General features: G+C 49.9%; 1 protein-coding gene across 1 annotated transcript in view; it reads right to left on the reverse strand.

Annotated features, from left to right (window-relative positions):
• robo1 (roundabout, axon guidance receptor, homolog 1 (Drosophila)) overlaps window positions 1-21,786 on the reverse strand; it is a 279,922-nt gene that overhangs the window by 114,852 nt on the left and 143,284 nt on the right.

Here is a 21,786-nt window from a genome sequence, read left to right on the forward strand (position 1 = left end):
TCGGTGACCGACCTAAGCTCAGGTGCAAAACACCAGTACACCAATTCCTCACAACAGTCAGAGACATTCAGCCCAATGGGGGAAATGGAGTATCCACACACAAACACACACACACCGACACTTTAGGCATCGCCTCTCATTGAAGGCCCATGTGACCCACAGGTATAGATCACTGTCTGGGTGAACAATGCCATGCACTCGCAGCCCGATCCCAGACTCCCCTATCAGCACCCCCAGATAGGCTTTCATACTACTGCAGCACACCCACACCCACCCACGTCCTGCAGACTGTTCAGTGCAGCATCCATAGTCTAGGATTCAAACAAAAGGCCAATGACTTAGAACTGGTGCTTTGTTTTGCACACAGAGGCACGATTTCAAATAGGGAAAACTCTGTCTGTCTTCCATCCAATACAATACATGTGCCCCTCCATTCTTATCATTCAACTCTATCATCTTAATTGAATAAAAATACTAAATGTTAATCAACATGTTAATATCTGCACTCCATTAGCTAAAATCCATCCCCGCTGCTCACAGACACCCTCCCCCAGTTCACATCCCCAGCACCTGGGCTCCATTGTTCAGTGCAGGACTGGGATGGGTGGTGGAGCCTTTGTTGTCCACCCTTCCTCTCTCTCTCTCAGCCCATCCCTATATTTACTGTCTGTTTCCCAGCCTGATACATTCTCCCTATGTCCCTCAGTCTTTCTCTAGTCCCTCCTTCTCTCTCTCTCTTTCCCTCTCTCTCTGTTTCTCTTTCTGTCAACCAATCCCTGTGTTTACTGCCTGTCTCCTAAATATACATTCTCTCTCATCCCTCCTCTCTCTCTCTCTCTCTCGTCCCTGCACAGCCATTATCTTCCTCTCCCTGTGGACGGCGCTGAGAAGGAGGGGAAACAAAACCGGCATCCGTCCCCTGAGGACTCCCCGGGCCTCCGACTCGGCATCTGTGACACCCCACCCCATGCCCATCAAGCACCCCGGGAGGGGGTGGGTGGGTGCCTGGCTGCCCCCCCTCTGCCTCCCTGAAGCCCCCCCCTCCAGCTCCAGACTGCTGGCGCCCACTGCGGCGGAGGAGCCAAACTAAACACGGTGTTAATGAGGGCTAGGCTCAGGGAAGAGACACACAGGGGATGATCCATAATGAAGTCCTTCATTAGGAACCACTGTGAGAGAGAAAGAGAGAGAGAAAGAGAGAGAGAAAGAGAGAGATAGGGACAGAGAGAAGAGAGAGGGATAGAGAGAGAGAGGGAGAGAGAGAGAGAGAAGAGAAGGAGAGAGAGAGAATGTAGAGTAGAGAGAGAAAGAAGGAGGGAGAGAAGGAGTGCTCTAATCTTGGCCACGTTGCTGAGACAAAGGCGCGCCTGTGCTATCTCCTGCGTGTGGACGGATGGCGTGCCGGCTCATGTGATGGCGGTGACCGGGCAGCTGATCCGCTCTGGCACATATTCATGAGCTTGTTTGTTTGCTCTATTTGACGCTGATCCCACACTCCCTCTCTCCCTCCATCTCTCTCTGTCTTTCTCTCTCTCTCTCTCTCTCTGTTTCTCCCTCTCTCTCTCCCTTTCTCTCTGTCTTTCTCTCTCTCCCTCTCTCTCTGTTTCTCCCCTCTCTCTCCTCCTCCATCTCTCTGAAACCCAACCCCTGCTCAAGGCTCATCTGCCCTGCCAAGCTTTGCCAGTGATCAAGGCCAGGGGGGTTGGTGTGTGTCTATGCGCATGTGTGTGTGTGTGTGTGTGTGTGTGTGTGGGGGTTTGCAGCATAATGACAGACAGTTTGGACGCTCATCGCTGATTGTCAATTAAAGTAAGCCCCTTCAGTGACCCTCACAGCTCAGGATGCAGGGAGACGACAACACGCTGAGCCTGATGCTTCTACCTGAGGAATCACAGAGGGGAGTGTCTGTGTGTGCTGTGTGTGTGTGTGTGTGTGTGTGTGTGTGTGTGTGTGTGTGTGTGTGTGTAAGGGAGGGAGGGAGGAGAGTCTGTCCATGTCTCTGAGTGTGCATGCATGTGTGTGTGTGTGTGTGTGTTTCTTTGTGTATGAATGTGCGTGTGTGTGTCATCAGCATCAGAGGGGCTCCAAGTGATCCTTTCCAGACCTGCACTGACTCCACTTTGGACACCATTAATCTGCACCTGGGTTTTATAGAGAGTGCTCCTTAGAGATTTGCCAGCTGCTGGACACACACACACACACACACACACACACCCTCTCACTCACTGACAGTGATTTCCAAAAGCTCTCAAAGACTGTCCTCTTATTCAGGGCAAGCTCAGAATAAGCATTATAAGGAGAGGAGGAGGTGTGTTGTGGGCTGGACGTTTACTGCCGGTACAGGCCCGTTGGCAGTAGCTGACGTCCAGAGCTGGTATTTATTGGTGCGCTTGTATTTGTTAATGTGTCTGAGGCAAACTCCAGCAGAGGGAACAGTAGGGGTGTTGTGCAGTGGCCTGGCTCACCTCCACACACACACACACACACACGCACAAACACTCAGGGGCCAGAAACGAGTGCATTCACACTCCACCATAAAGCCTGATGGACTGGCCCCTCGTCGGAGTGAGTGAATAGTCCCTCTACCTACCCCTCTCCTCTCCTCTCCTCTCCTCTCCTCTCCTCTCCTCCTCTTTCTGTTCCTCTCTTTCCTTCTTCTTACTCTGTCTCCTCTTTCCCATCCACTCTTGCCCGTCTCTCTTTTTCTCATCCATCTCTCTTTGCTGCATTTGAAAAGCTGCCTTCTCCCTCCTATTTCAGCCCTCTCTCTCTCTCTCTCTCTCTCTCTCTCTCTCTCTCTCTCTCTCTCTCTCTCTCTCTCTCGCTGTCTCTCTTTCAATTAAATTCAGTTAAATTCAAAAAACTTTATTGGCATGACAATTCATAAAGAAAGTGTTGCCAAAGCATACAATATCTAGAACTCACACCAGAACATACAAATACAGAGTCTATCTCTCTCTCTACAGGCCTATTCACACCAAGAACGATAACGATAACGATAACGATAACGATAGCTATAAATAAATATCGTTCTCGTTAATATGAATGACGACATTCACACATAAACTATAACGTCAACGACATGAAGAACTATATCGTTGGGGATCACTTTCAGAGCGATTTTCAGAACGATAAAAAGCTAATAGCCAATCAGAACCCATTGAATTTTAACCGTCACATTCATTAACACAAGGAGAGACTTTGTTTATCGTTGTTCAGTGTGAACGCTTTTATCGTTATGGTTATAGTTATCGTTATCGTTCTTGGTGTGAGTAGGCCTTAACTCTCTCTACACCCCCCCCCCTCTCTCTCCTCCACCTCCACCACCCAGCAGCCTCTGGGTTCTACATAAAAGGAGCAGAGAGGTGACATATGTCTCCTGAGGAATGGCAGGGGGCTTTGTGTGGCGGGGACAGGGGGCGGGTTGCCGGGGTACGGGGCAGGGGGCAGGGGGGGTGGGGGCTGTGAGGGTAGTCGGGGGAGAGAGCCGGAGGCGCGGGGGCTGGGCTCTCAGGGCTGAAGGGGCTACTGCTTTTTGAAGGGGCTCCTTGAGAACGGGCGGTCCGGGGCCAACAGCAACAAGCAAAACAACAACAACAACAACAAGGGCTCCAGTCAGGCCCCCGCAGGAAGAAATACAGCCACTCGGCAAGCGCCAGGGAAAGTCAAGCGCCCTGCGCCAAGGGGAGGGAGAAGAGGGGGAGAGAGCTGGAAAGAGAGAGAGAGAGAGAGAGAGAAAAGAAATGGCGAGACACAGAAAGTAAAGGATGCAGTGCATGCACAAATGCACGTGTGCACTCAACTCACTGTAGCTGTGCATGCACTGCATGGCAATATGGAAGAATAGAAATGCAAAACAAAAACAAAAAAAGTGGCACAGACAGCAACACTTGGGCATGAAGGGGAGCGAGCACAATGAGGCGTCAGCGGAGAGAGGTGCGGAGAAAAGGGAGGGCAGACAAGAGGGCAGGGCAGCATGATGAATGGACGACAGGATCGGACGGAGAAACGCTTCAAAAACACAGATGCATCACCGGACCTGATGGGTGACTGACGGGAGAATGTGTGGGGTGGACGACTAAGACTTAGCTCTTTCTCTCAATATCAACCTAGGAAGAATGACCATCAGCTTCAGACAGACCCATAATGGACAGGAGTCCGGCCCTGTGTCGAGGTGGTCTATTTGTCGAGGAAAGCTTAGGGAAAGCAGGACTGTGAGAGCCAGTCCTCTGTAAGAGGGTGTGGGAACGAGGGAGGTGTGCGTAATGTGTTGGGTCAAAAGCGCCGCCCGGTAACCTGAGGAGCTTCCTCTGAGCGGGCAGCAGAGAACACCATGACACGGCCAAGGTCCAGAAAACAACAACAGTCCTTGAGAAAATAGCACAAAGCTGCCACCACAAAAATCCCACAGAAAGCTAGCGAGAGAGAGAGAGAGAGAGAAAAGGTAAAGGGCAGACAGACAGACAGAGTGAATGAGAAAGAGGGAAAGGGAGAGAGAGAAAGAGCCTGTTATTTTTGAGACAGGGCATGGCGGAGGCATAATTACAGTGAGTCCAAGAGGCCCAGTTCAGTCTAATTCAGCCAGCGCCAGACTCTCTTCCTCCCCAAGATTCCTCTTCTCCTCACCTCTCCTCTCCTCTCCTCCTCTCCGTTCTTACTCCCGTCTCCTCTTCTCCTCTCCTCTCTTCTCCTTCTCTCCCCTCCTCCTCTTCCCTCCTCCTCTCCCCCCCTCCTCTCCTTGGCACCGCTCTCCGCCTCGTCCACCCGTTCAGCTGCAGCTCAAGCCATTTCACAGTTGTCAGTGCACGGCGCGTTTCCCCCGAGTGTTAACTAGAGGCACTGCCAGCAAGCTGCCCAGAGACTCGTCCAGCTTCTTGGACCGCTAACACATATGGTTCTGTCAGAGCATTCTGCTTTTTCTTTTTTTGGGTAGGAGGGTGGTGGTTGTGTGTGTGAGATAGGGGAGGGGGTTGGGTTGGGGGGTCGATAGAGGGGAAGAGGAAATGTTTATGTAAGTTTAAGGGGTGCTAATGCAATGTTTGTGCCCCCGACAATTTGGGCTAAACCTCTTGATTTATACAACAGAGAGTAGCAGTGTTGATTGTGTTGCATGAGAGAATCCCTTCTTATACTGCGCGGTCATGATACGATCTCAGGGTCTGTTTTGTTTCCCTAAAACTAGAGTTAGATGGGTTTACGGTATGGTATGGGGAAGGATTGAGTGCTGAGAACTGACCAGAGGAGATCATTCTCAGGAACTTGCAGTGCTGCTCCAAGCCATCCACCAAGGATGTAATTCTGTTGACAAGCAGTTCACATCAAGCACATTGAGTGGGTCATGCACGCCTGTTTTTCCGAGTATGTATGCATGTGTGTGCTTGCATGTGTCTGTATGGCGTGTGTGTGTGTGTGTGTGTGTGTGTGTGTGTGTGTGTGTGTGAGAGAGAGAGAGAGAGCATGTTGGTGGGTGCATCTGTGCAAAAGAGACCGTACAGCATGTCCTTTACTTGACTTCACACCCATCAACATCCCACTAACAAGACAAGTGGCCCCAAGAACAGCAGAGTGACCAATTTGAAGACGGAAACAAACACACACACACACAGATACACAGACACACATAAACACACACACACACATACACACACCCACACCCCATCACCCTTGTGATGACATCCACAGCTGTCCTCTGTCTGTCAGAGCGCCTAGGAGGGCTGGCTTGTGCTGATCTCGGCACACTAAAAGCAGACACTCTTATTTCTGCGTGGCCTTGAAGACGACGGTCTGGATGCCACGCCGACGTCTACTACTTATCCAATCCAACCAGGGGCCCACAACTCAGTGAGGAGGCCGCCGTTGTGTGTGTGTGTGTGTGTGTGTGTGTGGTGTGTGTGTGTGTGTGTGTGTGGTGTGGGGTGGGGTGTTCGAAGAAGGATTTAGGGTCTTTGCGTAAAACATCCACAGGAAGGAATTCCTGTAGGGCTCCAGGGCCTCCCAAAAACACCCCCCCCCCCCCTCCCCTCCTAAAAGTTCCCTGGCACCCATGCTGCTCTGACCCCCCAAATACGGTCATGTCGGCAGCCGTGTGACAAATAGCATCAGCCAAGGTCAGGGTCTTCCTCACAGAGGTCGCCATTGTTTGTCCACGCCGCGAGCAACTGCTGTCCTTTAGGCACGGACCCTGACGGCTGCGCTTGTTTGTCTGTCGGTCGGTCTGTCCGCGCCGCCGACCGCTGGCCCCCCGTGTGTGTCTAATTCCTGCGTTGGAGTGGCCGCGGTCCATGAGTGTGGGGTCTTGTGATGGCTGACTGGCAGTGTGTGTAGATGTTAAATGGGTTTGGAAAGGAATAACAGGGGCGGGGAGGGAATGCAGGCTGTGGTGCCACGTTGGCAGGGCAAACATCCCAGACCACGGGCCTCACGTCGGAGGGAAGCGGTGAAGGGGCAGCGAGGGGCGTGGATGAGAGGGACGGCAGGGGGAGTGAGGTAAACACCGGCTCCGTCATGGTGGGCGGCTGTCAGCGGGTGGGTTGACCTCCACCTCGCCGAACCCCGCTGTCGTCCTGAGCGCCTCGTGCCTCCAATCCTCTGCACCCTACCACTATCTCCTCTCTCTCTCTCTCTCTCTCTCTCTCTCTCTCTCTCTCTCTCTCTCTCTCTCTCTCTCTCTCTCTCTCTGTGAATGAGAGCCTCTGCATAGCTTGCCCGTTAAACCATTAGGGCTCTACGCGTAAAGCGGCATGGGCTCACGGGCCGGCATGAGCTGGCCAGCTGCCGGCATCCCAAGCAGCCGGCATCCGGCAGGTGTTGCGCCGGGACATGGGGGGGACAGCGCGGTCCTGAGATGAGGACAGCCTGAGCTCAGAGGGGATTTGGAATGAAGGGCAAAGGGGGGACTGCTGGTCGGGCGATGGGCTCTTGTGTGAGACATGAGAGCGCCAGTGGAGTGGACAGCAACACATGGCTCTGCGGTTCAACAGCGGGAAGACATGGGCCCCAACCTGATGCACTGTACAGCTGGAATGGACTTAGCTCCAGTGCTAAGCAGGACGGTCACTGCACGGCTCGTCCTGTCTAAGAGGCAGGACCCGGCCTATGGGCTTAGCGTGCATCTTAAAGACCTCCGCCAGAGTGGTGGAGCAGGGAGTGGAAGCACATACGGGCTTGTGTGTGTGTGTGTGTATGTGTGCGTGTGTGTGTGTGTGCATGAGTATGTGTGTGCATGTGTGTGTGTGTGTGTGTGTGTGTGTGTGTGTGTGTGTGTGTGTGTGTATGTGTGTGTGTGTGTGTATATGTGTGTGTGTGTGTGTGTGTGTGTGTGTGTGTGTGTGTGTGTGTGTGTGTGTGTGTGTGTGTGTGTGTGTGTGTGTGTGCGCATCCATACGCTTAAAACAGATCACACGAAAGGCCCCTTGTGTGATATAGCCTAACACTTCTGCGTGACTCAAACACAACATAAATTCCCTTCTCCAGCCGGTCAACAGCAGCAGCAGTGGTCTCCGGAGTGGATATATAAAGAGAGAGATGAGACGAGCAGGGCCATCAGACGAGGAGGTGGGCGACCACCCATTCAGCCTATTCTGCCTTTAAGTAGATTCACTGTTTACACTGTGGAAAGGAAATAGCCGAGACCCCAGCAAATGGCTCATTAGGATCTAGTGATCAAGCCAAGAATAAACCCGCAAGATTAACATCAAGCCCGATGGGAGGCAGATCACACTTTCAACTGCACTTTGGCAACGACGAGGCCTACATTTCAATTATGTTTTATTTTGTGTTTATTTTTATACAAAATCTCCACGGTTTAACATATGCTGACTCTGTCCCAACTTCCACTACACTCAAGACTTCAAATATGCACGCACAGACACACACACACACACACACACACACACACACACTCACACACACAAAGACAAATTAAAGCATTCTTTTTTTTTGTGTTTGCTTACCCAAGGCCACCACATGGGTAAATGATTTAACAAAAGTGCTGAAATTAAACCAGCATGGAACAAGGTGCTCAGAGCAATAACAAAATGGCCGAACCAACGGCAGAGCGAAGAGGAGCCGTGCGGAGACAGATAATTAATGAAAAGGATGGCGCCTCAGAATACCACAAGCATCAACAGCGGGACCCCTTGTCCTACTTCTGCAAAGTAATGCTTTTGAAGCCCTCCACACACACACACACACACACACACACACACACACACACACACACACACACACACACCAGTGAACAAGGGACGGGTGATAACCTAATTTCTGTGAAAGTGTTGGAGCAGCACATTGTTGCTTTAAGATCTTCTGCACCCACTCACACATGCCCATAGCTGGGGAGGCACATTTCCAGAGGTGGTGAACCAGCTCGGAGTCCATACGAACAGACAGAGAGTGACCTCTAGCCCATGGCTCACCAATGCCATGGCTATTTGCTGTTGTTTTTCTCATCAGAAACTGAGTACCCAGTAAAGGCACACCGAACACGGTTGGGGACCATGACGAGTCTCCAACAAATCACCCACCCCTCCATCTCTCTCTTACACACACACACACACACACACACACACACACACACACACACACACACTTCTCAAAGGCAGGGTTCATCTGAGGGACTCCAGACGGCCTCTCCCTCACAGCACGAAAAGATGTGAAAATGGATTTCAAATGCAAATTTCTCACATAGCTTTAGTCATTCAGGAGAGAGAGAGTGGGGGGAAATGGCGCTCATCCCCGCCTGCTTTTTTCTCTCTCAAGTGAATTCAATACATCTGTCCTCTGAGTGATACATACACGGTACAAAGTAAGAACGGAAAACACAAGAACTTAATTTAACCTTTCGCAGTGTGTTTCCTGCTTGGAGATTTGTGGATGTCCCCAGAAATCACAGTGACTCTTTCCTCTGTGCATGGACATCCCAAAGCGGGCACCCTCTATCCTCAAAAAGTGCCTCATTGTTGCAGGAGGCAGAAAGAGGGAATTCAATTTGATTTTTTTTTTTTTTCCCTTTCAAACTAATCCATCTGGCCTGTGCCCCCGTGTATGCCAGCCGCTCTCTGGGTCTTGCCAGCTCTGATTTGTTTTGCAAGCAATGGAGAGAGAGAGAGAGAGAGGGGGGTAGAGAGAGAGAGAGGGGGGCTGGTAGAGAGAGAGAGAGAGAGGGGGGGCTAGAGAGAGAGAGAGAGGGGGGGGTAGTAGAGAGAGAGGGGGGGAAGGAGAGAGAGGGGGGCTAGTAGAGAGAGAGAGAGAGAGGGGGGTAGTAGAGAGAGAGAGGGGGGGGGTTAGTAGAGAGAGAGAGAGAGAGAGAGGGGGGGGGTTAGTAGAGAGAGAGAGAGGGGGGGAAGGAGAGAGAGAGAGGGGGGGAAGGAGGAGAGAGGGGGAGAAAAGAAAAAGGAAGACCAATATTGTCATGAGTGAGGGCAATGAGCTGGACAAAGCGGGCCCTTGAAAATGGTGAAGGGTGAAGTTTTGATGGCAAGCAGGTGATTGGGTAAACAGTCAGTGAGCCAGCAAAAAGAAAAAAGAAAGCAAGGGATGAGAAAAAGAAAAGAAAAAAAGAGAGTATTATAAACATGGCTGTCGGGCCCAAGAGCAATGTTAATTATGTGATGCAAGTCTCCAGTAACACACTGTTTACATACCACCATCTGTTTCCTTTACTGCCACCTTCAATATTTAAATACCTTTATCTTCCGATTTCAGATCACTGAAATGGCAGCTAGTTGGAGAACTTAGCATGCCATACAAGGAATGAGAGCAACACACAGCAATCAGAATGGCACTTTGAAATCACTGCCATTCCAAATGATCATCTGGACACAAAAGCGGGAGAGGTAGTTGAGCAGCCTTGACAATGGGCTTCTGGAGTTGTTTGGCTCGTGCTTCTGCTTCTCCCGTAAGTGCCCTGGTGTCATCATCAGCCCTCTCAGAGGAGTTGCAATGACAAGCAACATCTTGCCCACATCATTCTCTCTCTCTCTCTCTCTCTCTCTCTCTCTCTCTCTCTCTCTCTCTCTCTCTCTCTCTCTCTCTCTCTCTCTCTCGTTTCCTTCACACACTAAATTACTGTAATGATACATGCAGACACTTGCTGGCTGTAGCCATTGTTGTGCGAAGGTTCATTCATCCTTCTCTTTCTTCTGTCTCCTGTGGTGCCATTACTCCGTCTCCGTCTCCTGTGCGGTGCGGCTGGCCCAGGAGACCCCGGTTAAGCCTGAGCCCACATTAGGAGAGAGAGAGAGAGAGAGAGAGAGAGAGAGAGAGAGAGAGAGAGAGAGAGAGAGAGAGAGAGACATGCTATGATGCAGTGCAGCAGTCCAATACAGACTCCTGTGGGGAAACCCCCAATGCTTACCAGCTTCAGGGCAAAAGAAAGCAAAACAAGGAATTACTGCCACCGTTGACCCCTTCTGCTCCAGCTAACGCTGCTGTTGGTGCTGCTGCTGCTGCTGCTGCTGCTGCTGCTGCTGCTGCATCACCCGCGGGAGGCTTCCAGCATCTCACTCACCCGCCCACCCACCACCCCTCCCGTGCACAGAGTCTCATGGCTCCTAGGGGAAGCCAGCTGAGCCTGGACTCGGCTAGCTGGAGGGGGGCTAGCAAGCATGCTAACCTGTCTGTGTACGAGCCTGAGGGGGGAAGACAAGCTCCACTGGGGTCACTTCAAGAAGTGCATCGGGAAGGAATTGAGGAAGTGTGTGTGTGTGTGTGTGTGTCTGTGTGTGTGTGTGTGTGTGTGTGTGTGTGTCTCTGTGTGTGTGTCTGTGTGTGTGTGTGTGTGTGTGTGTGTCTCTGTGTGTGTGTGTGTGTGTGTGTGTTTAATTATTTCTTTTTTTTTTTGTAGCATCTCAGCATCTGCCAGATAGCCCAGTTTTCGGAGTTAGAGCAGCGAAACGCAGCGCCAGGCCTTTCAATTAGCGGGGCTTGGCAAACTGCGGCAAGCGGTGCAAATGTAACTAAACACAGGAAAGTGATCCTCTGGGAGTGCGGGCAGATGACGGAGTAACGAAGTAAGCTCCTTATTTTCCCATTCGAACAGGGGAGGAGGAGGACACAGAAGGGGAACGGGGGGGGGCTCTCCTGGCAGTCGGAATTAGTTTCGAATCTCCCTAATTAGCGCTATTTGTCCTCGGCGCGGAACAAGCAATGATATAACAAACATCGAGAACAGAAAAAAAGAGGGAGAGAAAAGAGTGAACAGAGAAGAGAGAGCTGATTTTAATTAGGAGAATCTTCATCAAGCGGCTCGTCGGCACAGGGCGGAGGACTACCCCCACCCCGCCCCACTGCCTGTTAGACTGCTGGAGTGCATTAATCACACAGCCTCGTTTCGGTGTGAAGGGAGGCCCAGGCGCCAGTCTCTACGGAGGGCCGAGAGAAACAGGAGTGTTGTAGACACCTTTTCTTTTTTTGTTTACTTGTCTTGTTTTTTTTTTTTTCTGTGTGTGTGTTTGTGTGTGTGAGTGTCCTTGTTATAAAGTTAGGGAGAGGTGAAGGTGCTCAATCCTCTGTCCTCATTTAAACACAATGATTCTCTAGGAATGAATGATCACTTTCAGGTCAGCGTAGAACTACTTTTCACAGCCTATTTCTCTTTCCCTCATTACTGTGTGTGTCTCTGTGTGTGTGTCTGTGTGTGTGTTTATGTGTGTTTTTTTTGTTTGTGTGTGTATGTGTGTGTGTGTGTGTGTGTGTGTGTGTGTGTGTGTGTTTGTGTGTCTGTGTCTGTGTGTGTGTGTGTGTGTGTGTGTGTGTGTGTGTGTGTGTGTGTGTGTGTGTGTGTGTGTGTAAGAAAGTCCATCCTATGGATAGGATATGTACTGAAACGGACATCTGGACCATTGAAACAGCCTTAAACATGGGTCCTGATGCTCTCCTATACCTTTATTCAGAGCACAGCTCTGATCTTCCTCTAGCGTGTCCTGCCCAATACACACAAACAAAGCACAACTATCACAAACAAACAAATAAATAAACCTCGTCTTTTCCTCGCCTATCCATTACAGCCACATCTGGGGATGTAAAGACAGCGTTGCGGATCAATAAATAAAATGCAAATAAACTTAATATATAAATAAAATAAAATAAAAATAAATAGACCTAATCTTTTGTTCTCCTATCCATTACAGCCACGTCTGGGGATGGAAAACAGACAGCGTGGAAGGTCAAAGGTGGTCAAAGGTGGGCAAAGCCTCAATTAGTGAGTTTGGCGCTGCTCGGCCAGTGATTATTTTAAAGCTCCTGATGTCTTTCTCCAGGCTGACACAAGGCCCCAAACAACCCCTGGCCCACCCCACCATGCTTGTCAAAATGTATAAACTTTATAAACAAAGACAGCAAGGGTTAAAAGGTGCGGGGGAAGAGGTCACAGGAGGGGGTGGAGAAATGTAGGACCACCCCCACATACACACACACATACATGCACACACACACACAATCATTTTGTTGATGGATACCATTTGCTCTTAAGCGGGTGCTTGCTGAAAGCCAGCCGGACACACAAAGGAGCACTTCTTTAGGGAACTGTCCTCAGTTAAGTCATAAACTGACAGGCATAAGTCAACAGGGTGACAGCTCTGGAGATTAAATAAACAGAAGTGCCTGGGCTTATTCCACCTCAGTATAAATGGTCGATCCTCAACGCTGTTACAAAAGTGACCCAAAGTCCAAAAAGTCAGCGAAAATAAACTTCACCGAGCTCCGGCGCATTCCAAAAGCTAACTGAGGTATGTGGTAACAATGTGCTAATTGAGAATAGGAGAAAGATATGCAGTAACACAGCAAGCGTTCAATTAGCCGCACAGTTGACCGCTCAACTCATCTGGTTACCTTGATGACGTCCAACTTGTGCGCATGTTGTTATAGTTAAGGCCAGACCACGGACTTAGAGGCTTGTACATCCGTGTGAAACAGCTAACAGGCTAGTGGTAGCAACAGTTCATTATGAAATATCCCTTGCCTTAAAAATTCTCTAAATGTGGTGCTAAAATTGTTATGGACTATGAAATGGTGGTCTGTAATGAGAAACAGGGGACAGAATTTGAGCATGTGAGACTTTGGCATGGGTGTTGGAAAGTAAAATACTGGTGGTCTTGAATAGTCATATTCCCTTTGGAAGAGGCTGCACAGAAGCTAAGGGATGGTGGAATGCTCTTGCCGATGCCATGTCCAATATAGCTTCTCTTAGGAGTACTTTTGGGAACTCGTTTTAGAACTCGTGGCTCTCCAGACCAGAGACGGCCGGACGCTTGGCTTGGGCCAATCACTAAGCCACGCTGTCAGTGGAGACAGGGCGACTGTTCAAGCTTTGTTGATGAATGGAGGCCCTCGAAGGCCTCATCTCCAGTCTGGAAAATAGCCCTAACTATGGATCCCCCCACCCCCCTTAACACACACACACACACACACACACACACACCCACACTCCACTCCATCACTATTCCCCTTCCTCTACTCAGACTAACACTAAGACACACACACTCTCTCTCACACACACACTCTCTCACACACACACACACTCTCTCATTTCCCCCTGGGACTCATCTGTCTCACTTTGCTCCACAAACTCCTCGACAGAAAGTTTGCTGAGAGAAGGAGACAGAATCCTCAGGCCGAGTGTCTGTTTGGATAAGAGCCAAGCGAGCACCGGGTAGAAGCCCTCTCCCCCTCCACCACCTCACCATACCCCACCACAGACCTCTCCACCAGCACCACCACCCCACCACAGACCCCTCCACCAGCACCACCACCCCACCACCTCACCATACCCCACCACAGACCTCTCCAGCACCACCACCACCTCACCATCACCTCACCCCACATAGACCCCTCCACCAGCACCATCACCCCACCACCTCACCATACCCAACCCCAGACCCCTGGCCCTCCCCCCAATCACTCAAAGACTGTTGATTCTGGAGAGCCACCCCACCCACCTCCACTCTCAAACATTGCTTCCCCACCCCTCCCAGGTGACCCTTGAGGGGGTCGGAAAAGCGAGCGATCATCCTCAAAAGGAGCGATACCTGACAGTACGTCGCACAGCGCCGCGCGACCAAAATAGAAAAGCGTTTGTTGACCAAAGGTATTCTCCAGACAGTGACGTGCCACAGTTAATCACGCCAGCCCAACGCCACCAGCACCAGTAGCAGCCGCCATCGTGTCTCGGTGCCACCGCCGCACAAACAAACAGTAACTCTTCCACGGCAGCTGGAGGGCTTATTGGCCAGAGCCATGGCCAGGCTTATCTCACTTGCCAGTGATAAATCAGGTGGCAACCTTCGTTCACATGAGGCCCAGCCAAGGGAATGGCTGGTGAGATGCACGTCAGGCTCGGAGACAAATGGCAGGCTCTCAAGGGGCTTGTTTGTGCCGAAATATATCCAAAATCACAAATCCAGAACCACTGCCCGATGAAGCATGGCTCTGGTGGCCGTTTGGAATGGACCGACGGGTCACTTCATCCTTTTTTTTCTGGAAACCATTCCCAGATAAACAATCTGGGGTCCCTCCTCGCTTCCAGCTGACCGCTCGACAATTTCTGCATCTTCTGATATCCCCCAAACATTGTGCGGAGATGCCAATCCAAATGCAATTTTTTTTTAATTTGATTTAAGTGCAAAAAAATAAAAAAATAAAAAAATAAACAAAACTGAAAGATGGCAAAATGAGAGACACAGAGCCTAGGCAAAAACAGCTAGCCTAGCAAAAGCCTACATGAATTCATACAGTAGGTGTGTTCCAATGTTTTGCTGATTTACCATTCTCCCTATACATATACAAATAAGCCTAGTTGAAAGGTTTGAATAATTTGTTCCCACTCATTGGAGCAGAATGCAGTGACAACACTGATATGCGTTTTCCCCGCTTTCCAGTCCATCTGGTAAGCCTTATTTGAAACGTAATGACTAAATGAACAGCCATCTACGAAAAAAAAAAAAACTGTTTCTGAAACAAGCAGACAGCTGAAATAACTCCTAGTCGCGGGGAAGAAAAATCTCCACAGAGTACAAAGTTGGCTTTAAGTGCCCGTTCCCCGGAGGAGCGGCGGGAAATCGAAACTGAGTCGGATGAAAGGGGCCAATATTTCATAAGGCGGGCCATCCCAGCGACCGAAAGGACTACAGTGGAATAAAAACAGAATAATGGCCGTGTCAGGATCGCTAACAGTGGCCCCATTGTGCGGAGGCATTGTGCTTAAACACAAGCCGTGTTTATATTGGTCGGGCTCCACCGAAGCCGGCGTCGTTTCCTCTCTTCCGCTGTCATACCCCCTTTTTTTTCCCTCCCTTAATGCATGCGCAAAAAGCCAGACGCGGCAGAGAACATCGACTCGAGCTCTTCAGGAAAGGGAGGCACGAGAGCCGCAGTTGGATGAAATATGAGACCCAGCATACGAGGGTGGAGGAAAGAAAACGTGGTGGTATGAAAGTGTCTGTCAGGATTAAAGCGAGCTCAGGGATGACTTTACGTGTCAGGAGCAAAGTCACGCTTGGCCTCGTCGCAGACCGCTGTGGTTGTTACACTGTGCGAAACAACTTGAGTTCCACTTTCGGTGACTCACCCAGAAAAACAATGCACCAGTCATCCCTGTGAATGGAGGATACTGCATTAATGGATCAATGCCTGATCTATGGACTGAGGTCAAAAGAGACAGGATTAGGACACATGAAAGGACTTCTTTCAACAATTATACTCCCAAACTCAGCCTGTGCCATTCATACAGCCCAAGAAAGTATGGATGACATCCCCCACAAAGCCTTAATAGTATATGTATACTTCAAGAGGTTTGATGAAAGGCCCAACGTTGCCCTCTCCATTTAAATATATGATATACTCTGTCATCTGTAGATGATCTAGGATCAGCATTTCAGAAAGCTCTTTGCTGACCTTAGCCATTAAAGACAAACTGGTGGTTTCATACAAGAAGCTTTGGTGCAGACTGTTTTAACATCAATAGCTCCATTACTTATGCTAGGCACAGTGTCATATTGATGCCCAAGGTGGAAAGGTGAGAACATGGCTTGAAAGCCAATGGCGCCAAAGACCAGTCATTGGTCTGAATTGCAAATGGAGGTAGCAGCAAGAAAATCCAATTTTCAAAGCTGGTAATTGTTCAACAGCCTCTATTTTCACACCGATAAGCAATTAATTAGCGCGAGGAGGCATGGGCGCCAACACTTCTTTCTTGAGCAATCAAGAACTATTGATTTATACCAACGGGTGGGGGGGATTCACGTTTTTTTAAATTCAGGCAGCTTTCATAAGTGAGTGATTGGCTGCTGGGATGACTGACAGAGGTAGGGCAGCCATACACTAAACTCATGATAGATTCCCTGGGTGGCGGTGATAAGGGAGCGCTCAATGGACTGGAACTAAGTGTAATGGTGGCTTTAAGGAGAGATACAGCATCATTACAGGCCTGCTTGAACAGGAGATTAGTGATCAGATCCATTTTCTTCTCCATGCTATATGATCCATATCTGCCTGCGTAATTGCTTTATGAAGCCAGGAAACTCACTGACAAGGGTGCCATTGGGAGAATAGAGAAAATATGGCAAGCCATAAGTGCCATTGTGGGAAGCAATTACAAGCTCTCCTCTCATGAATTGGATTATACATTTGCATGCAAATGACCAACGGCATCCAGAAAAACCCAAACCGTTTTTTTCTTCTTCTGTGTTTGCCAAGCTATGAGATACCTCGGGGGACTCGAACATCAATCGCAGAGATGGGGTGGGGGTCTTCCCACCCAGTGGAGGGACAAATGGGAGGGAAAGTTTGAAATGAAACATGTCCAAGTTCAAAGAAAAAGTTGATGGACTAGAAAGTACAACATAGCTCTGCTGTCACAGTAAATCACAAACGGTTCCCCGTAAGGGATCAGAGGACCCCTCAGTCAGGCTGTGTGTGTGATAGCCATGTGAAAGCTATGGCCCATCTGTGCTCCTTCTCTCTTCCTCTCCCCTTCTCACTACCCATGTGTATGTGTGTGTGTGTGTGTGTGTGAGTGAGTGTATGTGCGTGTGCATGTGTGTGTGTGTGTGTGTGCGTGTGTGTTTGTCCTCCTTTTGTCCCTATATTGAGCCCCAAACAAGGACATGAAAGGACAGTGACCAACCCAAAAACGCCATCGAAAACAAACCCCTGTCAATGTCAATAGGAAGCAACTAGCCACCACATACAGCCAGCCACAATGAGCCAGTCACTGTAGAGAGCAGAGCCTGTTTGCCAAAGGCAAATAACTGCCAGAGAGTGTCGCTTTAAAGTGTGTGTCACCTCACTTCCCCAGACAAAGCCCAGCACCACTGGGAATGACAAGGGCACTGCTTCTTACTTAGGCAGCGACTCAATCAAACGCTTATTTGGGATGTGTTCTACATACACTGGGCTAATAATATAAGGGCCTAATGGAAACCAGCAACCGGACAAAGAAGTGACAGCACTTTTTCCTCGGCTCTGCTTTTAGTCAACCATGAACCTTTAAAATGAAACAAGATGGCAGCCCTTCATTCGCAAGTAAATCATCGTGCATGTTCAGCGTTTCAGAAAAAGTAGACCTCTGTGTTAAAAGCCCCTAGAGTGCAGCATGCAGTAATTGGAACTGTTTAGATAACCTTTAGCTCCAGACTGCGGCAGAGTAAAAAAAAAAAAAAAAAAAAAACTCTCGTCTCTCTCTCACACTCTCTTTCTGTCTCTCTCTCTTTCTGTCTCTCTCTCTCACTCACACACACACAGACACACACACACACACAGACACACACACACACTAGCCTATCAATAATAGTTAAAACCATACAAATCAGCAGACTGTTGTGAAGTGAAGAAAAACACTTTTGTTGGCCATGTAAGGGTGCTGTGGCAGAGTGGCGGAGAGAGAGGGGGACTCCAGGGGAACAGTGCTGGCATGAGCTGGGGCCCTCTGCCAGGTGTGGCTGAAGAACACAAGTCAGAAGGAGCGAGAGGAAAAAGGAGAGCGACCTGAGGGAGATGTCACAGCTGGCACACACACACACACACACAGACTTACCGCCCACACACACACACATACACACACACACACTCACACACACACACACACACAAACACACACACACACACACACACAGACTTACCGCCCACACACACACACACACGCACTCATACACGTACACACACACAGAGACTTACCGCCCACACACACACACACACACAAACACACACGCACACATACACACACACACACACACACACACAAACCCACACGCACACATACAAAACACACACACACACACACACAAGCCATATCAAAGGAAGCACGTAGCAAACTGCTCTGTGACTTGCCAGCTGTCAGGAGCTCTTTTAAAGAACAGAAAGCCACCTGTCCAAACAGGCTCGGGCTTGGGATGTCTGCCCAGTCTAGCCAGCCTCACTCTCTCCCCCCATCCCCATATCGCGTGCTATGCTCCCCTAACATGTCCTGCCAAAAGCCATTCCACCTCCTTCTTCCCTTCCCTAATTGCTCTCTGGTTCATTTTGCCCCACCTCCTCTTCTTCCCCTCTCTCCTCTAATTGTCTCTCTCTTGCCTCTTTGTCTCTCTCTCTCTCTCTCTCTCTCTCTCTCTCTCTCTCAATGCCTCTGATTGTGCATGCCTGGGATTCTTTGGACTGCAGCTTGGAGGTCTCCGAGCTGGAGGCTGTGATTTAGGCTTTTGTGTACATTGCGAAAGCACCGGTCAGGGCAGCGTGGGGTGAGAGGTGGGGCAGGTTTGTTTAGAGGGGGCGCAGGTGAGTGGCGGCAGAGGTCGAAGCCTGTTCTGCGCTAAGTACCTCTACAGGGACTCCCAGATGCCTTGATAAGGGGAGAGTCTTTGCTCTCGTCGGCCGGACGTTTCCGAAGGGAGATCGTATGCGAAGGGGCTGAGAGGCACCATCAGTCCCATTTACACCTCCACCAGCACTATCCATCCATCCATCCACCTCCACCACTACAACCCCCCCCATCTTCACCCCATCCTCCCCCACCCCATCTTCACTTTACTCCACAACCCCCCACCCCCCCCTACCTCACAACCCCCACCCCATGTCACGACCTGTTTAGCCTGTTTCAACCAAGCATTTGGGTGCAGACAGGCTGACATTTGCCAGACTGACGCATGAACCCCTTTGACTTCAGAGGGGCCCCCCTCTCCAAAACTGCCACCCCTGCTCACCACCTCCTCCTCCCGCTCCCCCTCACTCATTCCCCGTTAGACATCCTGAATATTTCTCACCCATGTCTGCCTCGCCACACGCAAACTCTCACACACACACACACACACACACACAGAGAGGGAGACAGAGACATGGTCACACAGCACACACATTTCCCATGTTTCCATGTGTTCCCATGCTCAGTCGAGTCATCCCGCAGCAGTCGCCTCACGGTATGTGATTCATTGTGAACCACTGTGCATATTGTCATGAGGAAATGGAAAATCTGCAATAGTATCAGCTGAACAGAGTAAACAGGGGTCACTTCTCCTTCCTCTGGCAGCTGCACCAAATGTAGCATGCAGAAGTTAGCCCAGGGCAGCCGGTCAAATAAAAAGCAAGATGTGCAGTTTCCAGGTAACAGAGGCGTGGAGCTATTTTATGTGTGTGTGCGTGACTGTGTGTGTGTATGTATGTGTGTGTGTGTGTGTGTGTGTATGTGTGTGTGTATGTGTGTGTTTATGTGTGTGTTTATGTGTGTGTGTGTGTGTGTGTGTGTGTGTGTGTGTGTGTATGTGTGTGTTTATGTGTGTGTGTGTGTGTGTGTATACACACACTTGTGTGGCGTGAGGTAGGACATAAGGGAGAGGATGACTGATGGGCCAGCCAGCTGTCTCAGGACCCCACCACTGGACATGGGGATGAGAGACGTCCTGACCAGTTAAACAGATGAGGCAGGAGGGAGTATAGGGAAAGGGAAAAAGGGGCCAGGGGGACTGAGCCGAAGCTAAAATTAACCTCCCTGCTCCAAGGTTCATTAGAGCGCCGGGAGCCTCTGTCCCACAGGGAGAGGTGAAAAAACCCAGTCAGCACTGCAGCGTGGGGCTGAGCCTATCAGGGCTGATTTTTTCCCCTCAACTTTTTTTTTTTTAAATGAAAAGAGTCATGGGTTTCATGTGTGAGTGTTGTAAAAGCACTTTTGCTCAGCTTCAGGGTGTATTTCATTTTTTTTTTTTTTTTTTTCCAATGCGGTAATGAGCAAAAACACATGTTTTATTGACCTCGGCGAGCACAAGGAAAATCTCGTGATGGTATGTTAGGAGTGACCCTCAAAGTGCCAATCCGTTGACGTTCCTCCCACTACGTTCAACAGAATAGACTCTGCTATCCATGGCATGGCATGCAAGGGTGCAATCGTTACTTGACAAACATGTCAATTAAATTACTGTATAGCAGCAATCTGTACCCCCATGAGCCAGTGTTATAGCCTCCACTAGTCGCGAATACAGTGCATCCTTGATAATGTCATCTTCATTTGAGTCAGGGTTGCCAGGCGTGCTGTCAGAAAATCCTCAGTCAGACACATTTACATGGCCGGGATGAGCCCTTGCCGACTGACATGATTGAGTTTTCGTCGGGCGATCGAGCGATGATTAACTTATTCTCCCGTCACGCGGGTCTCACTTGCGTCTCGCTCGGCCAATCAATAAGCTATTATAGCTCCAAACAGCAGGGCCAAATTAACTTATAGCCGCAGCGTGCCGAGTCGGCACTCCGCTAATCCTATTGGTGGAGTCTAATGAGGGAAGGAGAGGGTCCGGGCAGACCCAGGGAGCACTTCAACGCCGGACGAGTCCGCTTAGCCGCAAGGGCGAACGTAGTGGGAGTGCATATGCAAACACCAGCAACACTACTAAGTGTTTATGGGTGCTCTGTGTATTGTCATTAGCATATGTAAGTGTTTGATGAAATTCATTAAGGGTGAGTTTTTTTTTTATGCAAGTTTGTTGTTTGATGGGTTTTTCGTTGTAGAGGAGCGATGGATGCGGCACTGGTCTCCTAGGAGACCAGGATGACTGGGACGTTGGGAAACCGCAGTGCGGACTTCTACGCCGGTCTCCCAAGTGCATTTGACTGTGTGTGTGTGTCAATGTGGTTTTGCATGGGTATGTGTTTGTGTCTGTGTGTGTGTGTGGGGGGGGTTAGGAGGGGCGGGGGGGTGGGAGAGGAGAGGAGGTGGACACACTGTGAAAGAGACAGGGGGCGGACAGCCTGGCTGTTGTTGCATCCTCTGTGTGTCCTGTGAGGTGAGCCAATTTGTTAAATGGAGCCATGCAGGGCTGGAGGAGAGGGGGCCGAACCCCTGCCTGGCCTCTGCACCTTTCTCCTCTACTCTCCTCTCCTCTCGGTCACTCTGGAGAGATGAATGAGAAACTGATATGCCAAGGGATGCAGGGGGAGAAACTGTGTGTGAGTGTGTGTGTGTGTGTGTGTGAGAGGGGGTGATGCTGTCACTCAGGGAATGAGAGGAGGTCAACGCCCACAATGCTTGACACAGTGACTGACACACACACACACACACACACACACACACAAAGCAGCCCAACGGTCACCTAATCCGAGGCCTTCTTAATTTAGATGTCAGGCAGCCCTGCAGGCAGCTTTGAGAACATTCAATCTTTTTTCCCCCTCACCAAAAAACCATTCAGCCTTTTCTCTCCCTTTTTCTCAGCCGACTTCTTTTCTCTTATCCCATCACTCCGTCACCCCACACCCCCACCTCTGCACTCCCTAAGCCTCACCCTTTATCTCTCTCTCTCTCTCTCTCTCTCT

Source organism: Alosa alosa, chromosome 15, assembly GCF_017589495.1.
Source record: "Alosa alosa isolate M-15738 ecotype Scorff River chromosome 15, AALO_Geno_1.1, whole genome shotgun sequence".
Lineage (NCBI taxonomy): Eukaryota > Metazoa > Chordata > Actinopteri > Clupeiformes > Clupeidae > Alosa > Alosa alosa.